The sequence below is a fragment of the Canis lupus genome, chromosome 8, assembly GCF_048164855.1.
Source record: "Canis lupus baileyi chromosome 8, mCanLup2.hap1, whole genome shotgun sequence".
Classification (NCBI taxonomy): Eukaryota; Metazoa; Chordata; class Mammalia; order Carnivora; family Canidae; genus Canis; species Canis lupus.
In genome coordinates, this window is record NC_132845.1 from 76,033,800 (window position 1) to 76,047,708 (window position 13,909).

At 46.5% G+C, this 13,909-nt stretch overlaps 1 protein-coding gene across 15 annotated transcripts in view; it reads right to left on the bottom strand.

The window, feature by feature from the left end:
- The window catches only part of CALN1 (calneuron 1), a 529,301-nt gene that overhangs the window by 331,606 nt on the left and 183,786 nt on the right, over window positions 1–13,909 (bottom strand). The gene's annotated exons all lie outside the window — the stretch shown is intronic.

Sequence of the window (13,909 nt, forward strand, 5' to 3'; positions counted from 1 at the left end):
TAAAGCAAGAGACAGAGTAGCTGAGTGTTCACTCTTAAGCTCTTTCTCCAAAAGAGGTACCTTTTCCACACTTTTTAAGCAATGTGTGAATGTGACAAAAAGTTAAAGGAAATAGTGAGAACACCAGAAAAGATTCAGAGAGGTGGCAATAAATGCCTTTTGGGGGGTGTCTGCTTCTCCACTGATGAAGCTGTGGGCCTGTCCCACCTCTGGCTCCCCCTAAGGCTCCACTACAGGACATGGCCAAACTGAAAGGGGGCTTCAGGAGATGGAGTGTGGCATAGCCAGTTTCTCAGGGTAGGAGAGCACCCCAGGGAGTGACAGAGCTTAGGAGCCTCGGGGCTCCAGGACTGGGCATCCAGCTGCTTATAGCGTGACTACCAGCCCCAAACATTATTACAGAAAACGACTCTATAAACCACGTGTCCAGGCCAATAAAGCTCTCTCCCTGGTCCTGACATCACTGCTTCTATGGCAACCAGTGCACTTCGAAGAACAAAATATGAGAAAGTGAAAAAAAAAAAAATCAACACCAAAGGTGTTAAGTTCTGCCAAATAAGTGAATTGGCCAGAAAGCCACAAAAAAGCTCACAAGTCATGGTCAAGGAAGATCTGGGGGGGAAAAGGCAAGACGTAACAGGTATCTTTGGGTCCAAACTAGGGTGTCTGGGACCAGTGGTCACATGTCCGGCACCCACTCTCTTGTGATTTATTGGTTTCTATTCCCTGGGAGGTGGATTGGGTGGGAATGTCTAGCCTGGCCGTGTAGAAGACAGCACGTTCCAGGAAGAAGTTTCTAAAAATGAACATTGCTTTGCTTTAGTACACAAGGTCTAAATAAACATAATTGTCCTTCAAAGACGCAGAAGGAGACATCTGCAAGAACAGGGCCTGCATGGTAACTAAGCCCTTCTTAGGGGCATTAGTGGATTTGACCCCACACAACAGTAGCTCTGAGGCACCATCTTAGTCTGCTCAGGCTACTATAATAAAAGACCACAGACCAGCGGGCTCAAACAAAAGTTCCCACAGTTGGGAAGGTTGGAAGTCCAAGACAAGACCAAAGAAGATTCGATCCTGGTGAGAACCCCCCTCCTGGTTGGCAGACTGCTGCCTTCTTGCCGTGTCCTCACATGGTGAAGAGAGGAAGCCCTGGTGTCTTTTCCTCTTCTTTTAAGGGGACTAATCCCATCATGAGGAGCCCGCCTTCATGACCTCATCTAGACCTAATCATGTCCCGAAAGTCCTGCCTCCTAATACTAGAAAATGGGGGTTCAGCGGGGGGCTTTGACATATGAATCTATGGGTGTGGGGACACAAATATTCAGTCCATAACAGACACTGTGTCCACCACATGGTCTTCCTCTCTAGGGGAATATGCCTCATTATCCATTCAGTGATACTTTGGCTAACTTCACCTAATCTGTTCTAGTCTGCAGGTGAAAAGTCACAAGGGCTAGGGAGCCGCAGACTTTGCTCGCTGGATGCAGATGCCAGCGGCAGCAACAACTAAGACCCCACCTGGATTTCCCCATCCTGACTCTGAGTCCAATGCCATGCACTTTTATCGAACATGCATGCATTCAATAAGCTCTCAGACATTTTATTTCTTATCTTCAGTCACTAAGATCCGACTGTCAGCACAGAACACAAAAAAATCCTCTCTAGTGGTAGCCACACAGCCATCCGTGATTGGGTCTAGTGCCTCTCACCAAAGACTCAACTGAGCTTTTGAGTCAACATTGAGAACAGAGGTGCAATATGTAATACCCCAACCCAAATTTCCATTAAAACTCATGAAGACACACACGTAAAAGCGTACATGTACATCCACATATACATATGCATGCATGTGTACACACATACACATATATGCACCTGTGCACACATGCACGCATATGTGTACATGCACATGCAAGCACACATACTCCCCCACACGTATATGTACACACATGCAGGCAATAGAATGGAAAACCACATATGTACGAGAGAATGTCCTATGTGAATGGGAGAAATCGCCATGGCTAGATGGTCAATAGGGTCAGCTTGAGAAACAAAACTCTAGAACAAGCAGGAACTACCGTTCCACCAAAACAGCGCACGTATCAAAGAACACAAAAGAACATTTTGATTGACTCTGCATAGAAAAAAAATTCAATCTCACTCGTAATCAAAGTAAAGCAAAAAGTACCACATTATTTAAAATGACCAAGTTGGCAATGACCTTAAAACTGAAAACACGATATTGGTGAACATGCAGTAAAATGGGAATTTTGCATGCATGATTGGTTGCAGTAGTCATTGAAAACATTCAGGGAAATAATCTGACAAAATGTACTAAGAGCCTTCAATGTACACACGCGATGACCAGTGCTTTTGCTGGCACAAGGCTGGATTTTAAAAAACCATCACAAATACAGGCAAAGATTCCTCCTACAGTAGCTCATCAGAACACTGCTTAGGATCAGAAAAAAAAAAAAAAACAGAAATACAGCAGAATGGTTGACAAGAGGGAGTAGCAGCAAATAACTGAAGGCAGAGGCATTTCTTCATGAGCTGTACTTCCCGGGGCAGACCTCGGAATTCAGACCCATCATTAACCTGTGTCTGCCCCACCAGGATCAGCTCCGTGCATCCTGCCCAGGGCGGCAGTGAGTCTAACCAAGATGAGGAGTTCATTTTCTGATTGTGAGATGAATTATGTAACCTGGAGCAAAATACATAAGGGGAAAATGAATAGAGGAAAGAACTTGAGGGCATAGGGTACTGAACTGGCCAATAAATCTTATTTATTTAGGATTTCAACCCTAACGTTCTTCCCAAAGACTTAATATCCCCGTAAAACTAAACCCACACACACACACACACACACACACACACACACACACAAAAGGGAGAAAAATTAAAAATAAACATGGAAGTAGGGAAAGGGGATAAAAAGGGGCAGAGAAAGAGTTGCTACCAGACACCAGAGAGTGATTTAATTATTACAGCCAGGGACTGAATTTAGCACTGCGATTCCTGACAGCTTCAGTAGAACAGGAAACACTTTGGGTAATAGAGTTCTCGTTCTATGATTTAAAAAAACAAAAAGGGAAGAAGAGTTCTATTTGAAAGATTCATTATTATCAAGTACTGAAATAAAATAGCAATTTTCATACTTCTTTTGTATATGGTTTTATATCAGTGAGACAGAACTGCAACGTATGAAGCTCCCTCCAGCCTCCTGGGGCAGGAGCACTCACACCTTTGCACCTTCTCAGTCGCCTTGTGTCTCCATCCCACATCGCTGGACGGTGTGGTCTTGGGAGCAGGATGGGTTTTAGTCACCTCCTCTGCCTATGTCTTCTCATCTGTAAACCATGCCTCTTTTCTAGAAGCACAGTGAAGGCAGCGGTGCGAGGCACGTACTGGCCTCAATCAAGGAATGTTGGTTTCAGGTTAAAATGGCATCTGGCTGCCACCTCTGAGACAGCATCTCTACACCTCCCCCTGGATGCCAGTGGAGAACCTAATGAGGACCAAAGCTCTAAGGAGGAAGAATTTCCACGACCTTCAAGTCAGATGGACATATGCTGGAAACACAGCTCATGGCACATTGGTGGCAACCACGACACATGCAGCCCCAGCGAAGGCCACCCCCACTAAACTCTCTCTAATGTCCCCACCCAGCCCATCACAGGACAGAAACATTAGTGCCCACCCACCCAAAAGCCAGCAGGTCTCTCCGGACAAGAACACTTCACCACCAAGCCACAGGATGGATCGATCGTGGAAGGATTTTCTTGACCCCGGGTGGCAAAGGCCTGCAGCCCAGGATGGGCCACGGGTCCCAGGAGAGCAACAGGCAGCAGACTGGTGACAGCAAAACAGAACGGGAACGGCACGGATTTGCCACCCGGTATCCACTGGGCTGTCATCAGGCGGAGTGGGGGAGAGGAGCTCCCAGCCTCAGGGGACAGCAGAGCTGACCTTGATCTGAAACTGAAGCTGGAGCTGGCATGCCCCAAAACTAGCAGGAGAATGAGAAGCAGACAGGAGCCACCTCCTAAGCCCTGAAGGAGGGGAAACGCAAAGGAAGCATCATCCATCCACACCCCGGAAACGGGAAACAAGCCCACGCAAAGAAGCTGCTCCTTTGGCTCACAAGGAGGAGAGAAGGTGAGCGGTTTTTTGATAGACATTACAGGGGGGTAAGAGGAAGCAACTGGCTTCTCCTGCTGTACAGCACGCCTGCAAATAAAACCCGGCGAACAGAAGAACCAGTTCTGCTGCTTAAAAAGAGCAAGATGTTCCCAGCGCCCTCCCTGAACTTGTCCTTCACAGACTCTCTGCAGGGGCCACGGGTCCCCCTGAAGGAGGTTCCTTCCCTGGGCACCGGCGTCGCAATCCAGGCCAGCAGGGCAAACCTGGGGCAGAAGCTGTCCTCTGGGGTGCCCCCCGCACCCTCTCACCACCGCCTTTCCATTCCCTCCAGTTAACTTTCCCCCAAGGGCCCATTGCCAGTCCCTGGGATGGGGGGTGGGAACGGACACCTCAAAAAGGCCATTACGAAGAAGCGAGCAGGGGATCCCGGGCAGATTTATCCATCTTCAAAAGGAGCAGAGAGACAATGAAAGGGGTTGTTTTTGGTTTTCTGTGCCAAAGACCAGCAGCCCACAAGGAAGGTCATAGAGTGCTCAGTCTCTGAAGACAGATAATTCCGTGTGTATTCTATTTTAAAGCCAAGCCCTCGGTGTTACCTTGATGATTTTGTAGAGTTTACACTGAAAGGGCGTTAAAATGTCACATCATCTTGCGCGTTTCCCACGTCCACATGCCCTTTGCAAGAAAATCAAACTGAGCTGCTCTGAACTCTTTGCCAGCACCCACAACGTCTAAGGCATGCAATTTCAACTGTGCATATTTTCTGTGCGGCAAAAGGGTACAGGGAAAGAAATAGCAGTGGAAAACTGTTCATGAAGCCGGGACGCCTGTCTAGCCACACTTCCCTCTTCCACAAAATGAGGGTGATGCCCCGTCTCCTGGGGTGACACAGGCATCAGGTACAGAAGCACCCGGATCGGAGCACATTAGCACATTAGCTGGCACCTTAGCTGGCGCCCTCCCTTCCCCTTAGGGCCTGTTTTCTCGCCTAGAGAACCTCCAGGAAAGGTCCAGAAGAGAGACAGCTACACCAGATGACCTGGCATCGACCCTCGGCATAATTGGAATCCCCCTCAGACATGGTGTGGCAGGTCAGAGCCCAGCATCCAAGTATTTCCAAGTTCACGGGGACAGGATGAAAGCTATCACGGCCAACTACATCTTCCAGGGAGAAAAGACAGAGGGCGGGAAGTCCTGTACTGTCACAAAGAGGAGACACACAGGCACTAGAAACCGTCCTGTGTTCCACCCTGGGTGCTGGAAGGGCGGCTTCTCCATCCCAGGAGCCACGCACACCCTCTCGCTGCTCTATGACTCCTGGTCTCATTTCTGCTGAACCCCTCCAACGGCCGATTTCAGGTTCGCTGCAAACCAGCCCAGGGCATCGCAAGCTCTCGGAACTACTGAACCCCCACAGCGCGTGCTTATAACGCGGCTTTGCCTTCCCTTGTCCCAGGAACTTCGGTCAATACAGCAGCCCGATGAGGGTGGGGCGCGAGTCGTGAACGCCTGTGGTCCCGATGGCTGTTTACCTCATCCGGTTAGATTGGCCAAAGAGCAAAGTCAGGTTTCTAGGGACTAGAAAGCTTTCCCTCCTCCTGACATTCCGTGTTCCTCTCATGCACAGAAGTAACGATCTCAGAGCCTAGCACATCATATAATAATTAGTTTAAATATCTGATTTGCCCACTGAACTAAGTAGGAATCTTTTTGGGGAGTGACTGATATTTTCCCAAAACTGGATTGTGGTAATGTATGCAGATCTCTATATATTTATGAAAATCACTGAGGGGTGAGCAGCCCGGGTGGCTCAGCGGTTTAGTACCGCCTTCAGCCTGGGGTGTGGTCCTGGGGTCCCGGGATCAAGTCCCACATCAGGCTCCCTGTAGGGAGCCTGCTTCTCCCTCTGCCTGTGTCTCTGCCTCTCTCTCTGTGTGTGTCCCTTGTGAATAAATAAATAATCTTTTATTTTTTTTTTAATAAATAATCTTTTAAAAAATCATTGAGGGGCGCCTAGGTGGTTCAGTGGGTTAAGCATCTCTCTTCAACTCAGGTCATGATCCCAGGGACCTGAGATCGAGCCCTGCATTGAGTTCTCTACTCAGCAGAGAGCCTGCTTCTCCCTTTCTGGTACACCTGCTCATGCTCATGATCTTTCTCTCACTCAAATAAGTTAAAAAAATCTTTAAAAAAAAAAGAAAAATCATTGAATTGTACACCTAAAACAGGTGAATTCTATAGTATATAAATTATATCTTGATCAAACTAGTTCTTAAAACCTCCACTAACCATTAGTGTTTGGCCTGAAGTAAATTACCTCTCTGAAGCTGTTTCCTCATCTGTAAACTGAGACAATAACTGGTATTATATAATAGTTGCATGATTTGTTTGTTTTTAAGATTTTTTAAAAAAAAATTTTAAGTAATCTCTCCTCTCAACATGGGTCTTGAACTCACAACCCCAAGATCAAGAGTCCCGTGCTCCACCGACCAAGCTGGCTGGGTGCCCCAATCACTGTGTGGTTTAAGTTAAAGTATGCATGGGGCAGCCTGGGTGGCTCAGTGGTTTAGCGCCACCTTCAGCCCAGGGCATGATCCTGGAAACCCAGGATCGAGTCCCAAGTCGGGCTTCCTGCGAGGAGCCTGCTTCTCCCTCTCCCTGTCTCTCTCTCTCTCTGTATTATTCTCATGAATAAATAAATAAAATCTTAAAAAAAAAAGGTATGCATGAAAGTTGCCCACAGCAACTTTGGCACAGCACACACACTCCATTAGTGTTGGTTGCTATTTTTATGGTCTTATTATTTGTCCAGCACAAAAGACACAATTGAGGAAAAAGAAATAATAATGTGGAAGAAAGCCTGGGTGATGTGGTTGGTAGAAAAGTATCTCCCCAAGGATGCTCATGTCCTGATCCCCAGAACCTACGAGTATGTTACCTCACAGAGCAGAAGGATCTGCAGGTGGGATTAAATCAAGGAGCTTGAGATGGGGGGTATTATTCTGCATTATCCCAGTGGGCAAAATGTAATCACAGGGGTTCTTAAGAGATAGAAGAAAGAGGTAGGCCAGTCAGAGGGAGAGGAATCATGGAAGATAACTACACTGCTGACTTTAAGGATGAAGGAGCCATGAGCCTAGGAGACCACACAGCCTTTAGAAGCTGGAAGAGGCAAGGAAACTGATTCTCTCCCCCACATCTCCGGAAAACACACAGCGCTATCGACACCTTGACTTTAGCCTGGTAAAATCCATTTTGAACTTCTGACTTCTAGACTATGCCACTAAGTTTGTAGTAATGGATTGCAGCAGTGATAAGAAACCAAACCAATCCAGGCACCATGTTAAAGCCTTGACTGCCAGGGTCAGAGCAGATCTAAGGGGGAAAGTGATAAACTCTCCATTTTTTGGATATTGATATTTGGCATGTGTAAGCTGCACTGGAGTAGCAGCAGGGAGGCAGAAGGTGGCCAGGCAGGACGCTATTCCTCTTTTTTTTATATATAACATATACAATGTTATATTAGTTTTAGATGTAAATACCATGATTCAACAATTCTATACATTTCTCAGTGCTCATCAAGATAAGTGTACTCTATCTCCTTCATCTGTTTCACCCTTCCTCCCACCTTAAGGGTTTAATATCCAATATATAAAAAGAACTTCTATAACACCAAAAAAACCTCATATAATCTGAATAAAAATGGGCGGAGAACCTCAAGAGATGTTTTTCCAAAGAAGGGCACTATTCCTGTGGAACAGGGAAGTGAACAGATGAGGAGGCAGGCTAGTGGGGAACGGTATGTGAAGAAGTCGCCTAAAGGTTAGGACCAAGGAGACGACCCAAAGAGGGTAAATAAGACTGGCACACAGGAGGGGCACCTGGGTGGCTCAGCGTTTGAGCATCTGCCTTCAGCTCAAGGTGTGATCCCGGGGTCCCAGGATCAGAGTCCCACATCGGACTCCCCGCAGGGAGCCTGCTTCTCCCTCTGCCTGTGTCTCTGCCTCTCTCTGTATGTCTCTTATGAATAAATAAATAAAATCTTTTTTAAAAAAATTTAAAAGGACTGGCACACAGGAGCACAGTGATGCCATCCATGGGAATTATGAGAGCTGGGAGCAGCAGGAAGGGCAAGAGTGCCAAGAGGAAGTTGGGGACACAAGGAAGCTCAGTGAAAGCATCGAGCAAGGCATGTAAAGCTTGGTTCAAAAGCCTGGGAGTGTAGTCGGCAGTCAGAATCCCATTTTGGGACACCCACGTGCCAAGGTGAAAGCCAAGAGCACCAGCCCAGTAGGGAAGAGTGTGCAGGGGACAGCCTGAGTAACATACACATTTAGGGGCTGGCAGAAGGAGAAGAAGCAAGCCAGAAGACACAGGACAAGCCAAAGGAGAAGGTTTTGAGGAGGCCACTGGTGACTCACCAGGGACTAATGCAACACTGTGGTAAGAGAGAGCAGATTGCAAAGGGTAAAGGGGAATAGAAAAGTAGAAGGGAACAGACCCGTCTTCAGAAACAAGATGGCAAGGGCAAGGAGAGGGATAAACGGTAGCTTGGTCAGAGAGTGGAGCGGATGGGAGAAAAGCATTTGGTAGAGTCCAGGGCTTCTGAACATACTTGTGTGCTTGGAGGAGAACTGGGGGTAAATGGTATATCAGGATTGGGGGGGGAGGGATGGAGAATTAAGAATTGGGGGGAGAAAAAAAAGAATTGGGGGGAGAGGAGGGCACGGTTTTAACAAAGACAAGAGCCGTTTCCTTTCAAGAGACAGAAGCGCAGAGCAAGAGCATGATAATAAAAACGGATATGGGGACGTTCACAGGAAAAAAGGTAAGGTTGACAGAAGCAAACAGAAAGGCCATCAGAGTCTTGCAGAGAGCCAGGAAGAGCTGAGAGAGCTCCGCTTTGGACGTTGAGAAGGGCAGAAAAGAAACTTCCCCAGGAGCCCAGCCAAGATAAGACCCTCCCTGGGTGCCTCCAGCCAGCTGTGCATCCCCCCTCCGCCCAAAAAAAAGGAATAAACCTGAAGCCAATCTGCCAGGGTGACCTCGTCGCAAATCCTGAACTGTTGTTCCCATTGTCCTCTTGTCTGATCCTCCCCAGTTCTCGAGGGAGGAGACCATCTCTAATTTAAGTCTGCATGCTCCTGGATCCCAGCACATGCCCAGCCAGAACCCAAGGACGATGGAGAGGAATAGCAGAGAAGCGATACTTCAGCATTTCCCAACATGTTGGGGAAAACTTGCTTTAAAGAAACACAATAAATAAAAACTTCTAGAACAGACAAATTAGAGTGTGACCATACTTCATAGAACTTCTTTAAATACTGGGCTCCCTTAGTGCATTTTTAAAATAATTTGCTCTATAGAAATCCATTTTGGAGGCAACTCCTAAAGAAATATTTCCAGAGTGTAAAAATTATTTAACACCAATACAGACAGGCTTGCAAATGAAACCCTTCCCAGGCCCACCAGAAGGAGCCCTGTAAACCATGCTGTGGAGCAGAAAAGGATGCTAAGGCAGCATTCATTAACTAGATTTTAAAAGTGCTCAGGACTCAGAGTGCCTGGGTGGCTCAGTAAGTTAATCATCTGCCTTCAGTTCAGGTCATGATTCCAGGTCCTGGGATGGAGCCCCACACCCAGCTCCCTGCTGGCCAGAGAGCATGCTTTTCCCTCTGCCCCTCCTCCCACTCATTCTCTCTCTCTCTCCCCCTCTCTTTCTCAAATAAATAAATAAAGTCTTTTAGAAAAAATGCTCAGGGCCCACTCAGGGGAGCTGGCACATTTCTAAATGTGTGGGAAAGCTCTCTAGTCCTCCAGAACCCTGGACTTAACCAGGATATCTCTCATCTTGTTGTCTTACGTTGTTACGAAATCTGTCAATCAAGGCTCTTCCTCAGCTCCCGAGCTTGGCTGTACAATCCTGGAAGGGCAACTCTCCCTATGAGCCTTGCTGACTACCCCATACACACACCTGTTCTTGTACCACCTGCAGAAGAGAAACAGGTACCAAGGGTGGGACAGTGTCCCAATTCAGACCAAGCCCTGGAGTCCAAAAGACCGGCTTTTGCATCCTTGTCTCACCTCTTACTAGCTGCAAAATCACAGAAATCATCTAATCTTTAAAAAAAGATAGCAGTCATACCAACTTTGAAGGATTGTCATGCACATGATGCCTATCACATAAAGTAAGGGCTCATTAGGTTTCAGTATTATTAAGTGCTTAATGAATATTTGATTGGCTGACAGGGCCAAAAGGGAACATACAAAATGCCCAAAGTCAAAATCCTTAAACAGTGTTCAGATTTACCCATCTAGCTCATCCACCATCCAATTCGAAGAGAAGAAACCAACAAAATGGGATGGTCTCTCCCTAAGGATGTTCTGCGGGGACACACAGATTGTCCAATATTTTTTTAATTTATTTAAATTCAATTTAGTTAACATATAATGTATTATTAGTTTCAGGGGTAGAATTTAGTGATTCATCAGTTGCGTATAACACCCAGTGCTCACAACATCAAGTGCCCTCCTTAATGTCCATCACCCAATTACCGCATAGGCGGAGGTTCCAATATTTTGAATAAATCAGGAAGGCAGTAAGAAAAACCTGCCCATCAAAATAGTAGCAACAATGCAATGAGAAACCGAAGTTCTGTCATTCATCTGCATTCACTGGGAATTCAGAGCTACACATTGTTCCCCTTTTGCATAAAGGTGGATAATGCCAGCTTCCCCAAAGTCAGATTATCCCTGCTAGCAGAACTAAATGTCCCAGAGCGAACTCTGCTGTGGAGGAGAGTGGGGAGGAGAAGCAGAAAGAATGGTGATGTCACTGGTTTTCACCTTCAATGATTCAATGCAGGTACCAGGAAGTACCTGTCACATGGAAAAGCCTCCGTAAATGTTAGTTATTAGTAGCATTTCATATGCAATGTCCAAGGTCTATATTGAAGGAACAGGTTTATGTCCTATGACACCTTCCAGCACCTGGGGGTTCTACACAATTTAGCTGATGTGCAGACAAGATGAAGCTTGGTCAGTTGGGAAATTCTTACCACGCTGGTAAGAGGAAACTGAATGGACTTGAGATCATCGTGAAGCACGCTCCCACAAACATCTGGCAAACATCTGCCAGCCAGGAGCTGCAGTTGGTGGTCCTTATCCTGAATAAGGGAGACAAGGGGCAGAGCACAGGACCAGAGAGGCAGGCTGCACCTGCCACTGAGAAAAGGACTAGAGAGGGCAGCAGACCCAGGGGGATAGAGGCAGGAACTGAGGTCACTGGGAGACCAGGGGGCAGACCAGGGAGATGAGCTGCCACAATCGGGCCCAGCATCACCACAGGGAGAGAGGCTAAAGAATCACCTGTGGGAAGCCGGGCATTTGAGACTGGCTTTTATGGGTGCTTGGAGCTGATTCGAGGGTCCTCGAGCTGGAACACCCATTTCCTAGAAGTTCCCCAAAATGCCTAACACCACAACAAAAAAGAGAAGGACCCTTCTCTAGATGCTCCACAAACTGGAGTTCCTTTGGCCACTCACGTGGAACTCTGCAAAAATAGAGAGATTGCAGATACCATGGGAATGGACACCATGTACCAAGGAATGCCCAAGAAATGCCAACATGAAAAATGGAAGAGCCTCCAATGTCATGGCCCTCTCTGCCTGACATGGTTGGCCACAAATGCATAAAAGAAAAGGCTTTTGCCAGGAAAATACATGTACATAATTAAGCATCGCGAAGCACTCCAAGAGCAGAGGCAGCTTCCAGAGGCTTATGAGGGAAATGACCCACAGAAGAAGGATGCCCTATGACAGACAGGAGGGCTCATCAAAGCTCCAGGTGAGGGCTGGTTGTTTGGGGTCTGTGTTTTGGCCTTGGGAAACGTTAAAATTGTCACTCAGGATTAATAATGTCGGTTATAAAGGCATGTTGAAATTGAGCTTCAATATTTCAACTTTTTTTCCTTGCCTTTTTAATTTTAACTAGAGCATGCTCTAAGCAGGAAAATGCATTTCTACGAAAATGAGTAGTGAGAAGCCCAAGCTGCCAGCACCTGTTCTCTAAGAATTCATGGTATAAGGGACACAATAGAAAAAACACACTTTAATGAGACAGAACACATCACTGATGCCCTCCTACCAAACCACACAAGTAAATCTGAGGAGCCTCAGACCCCTGACCTACACTGACAATCAACAACCATAACTTACCCCAACATAGGCCTTCACTGCCTATCTTTCAAGTAAGATGGAGAACACACCATGATTTCTAATGCACTTCCCGGTGCTTCTTGTTCACATATTCTATGGTGCTCTGCTGTCTCAGCACCTGAGCACACCCCAAGTGCAGGAATAATATTCTTTTATTTCTGTTGTTTCCTGTGAGCAGTAATCATGCCCAGTAGTAAAATCAACATGAAATAAAATTTTAATGTACTAACATATTTTATAGAAGACAGAAAAATCTTCCTAAACTCTCCAAAGTATCACTCTTCTAACATGTTAATTTTCTAAATCCCCAAGCTAAGTGGGCTTAGTAGGTCAGTTGGCTCAACAGGCCAACATGATTCTATAGAAAAACCAAAACCGTGGTTTGTCAAATGATTCAGCATGCCCAGCCCCCACCAGCTAAGAATAAATGCACCCTCATTATCAGCAGTGTTTGGAGTTCACAGCCTGTACTGCTTAGAACACCACCATTTCCTGTATTAAAACCAACAGAACCACCCTCAAAATGCCTCTCCTACCAAAAGTAGGCTAGCCTTGGAAATCGTACATCAAGACAGGTAGGGAAAATGTAAATTCAGGACAAAGGACACCAAAGGACTTGGTGTCTATTCCAAATCTAAGCTCTTACCTGAGTGTCACTCTACTACTGAAATCAAGTTTCAAGTCTAAATATGAGTGACAGTCTCTTATAACCAGCTCATTTTGCTGCATAAATAACTAACCAATGTTGGAGGGCACCTTCCCCTAAAGTTCTAACTGTAATGACAGGAGACTGATGTTAAGAGACTCTCTAGTGAGCATGGGGGTCACTTAAGGAAGACTCACAGGACCTACTACTGACGTCACTGCTCACAACACCTTCTCCTGCATGTCCTTCAAAGCCAGGGTCAAGGAGTGCAAACCAACCTGGCCACTGCATAATGACACAAGAGGTATGGCCAGCTTGGCCAGCCAACTGGTTCACACAATTTGACTAAAACAGCCATTAGCTGATGCCAAAACTATACTTGCCCTCCAAAAAGAGAGTCTGTCACCAGGGAGTATATTCCGGACAATGTTTCCGAGGCCTCAAGACAGTGTCCAAAAACAGAGCTAGTCCTTTCTGGAGCAAGGGTAGCTTTCTTAGAGAAAGAATAACTAATTTGCAGGGTCCCTCAATCCCACTGGACTGAACTATATTCCAGAGTGACCTGTGCCCATCAGCTGCGTCCTGCCTTGGAGTCTTTGCCCTGCTGCTCCCTCTGCCTGGGATACACTTTCCCTTGTCTGCTTACACTGGACAAATACTAGGTCCTTTAAAACCCAGCTCAGTCATGGCACTTTTCCAGGAAACCCCTGGAAAAGTCCCACCAGCCTCCTCAGAAAGAATGAATGCCCCTCCTCTGGCCTTGTACCTATGTACTCCTGCTGCAGAGACCAGCCCTCATAATCCATTGCCACATGTTGTCATTACTGTCTACCATTGCCCCTCTCTATGCACCAAAATGGGGTGAAGCTGTCGTTTAACCCCTTCAACTCAGACCTAGCAT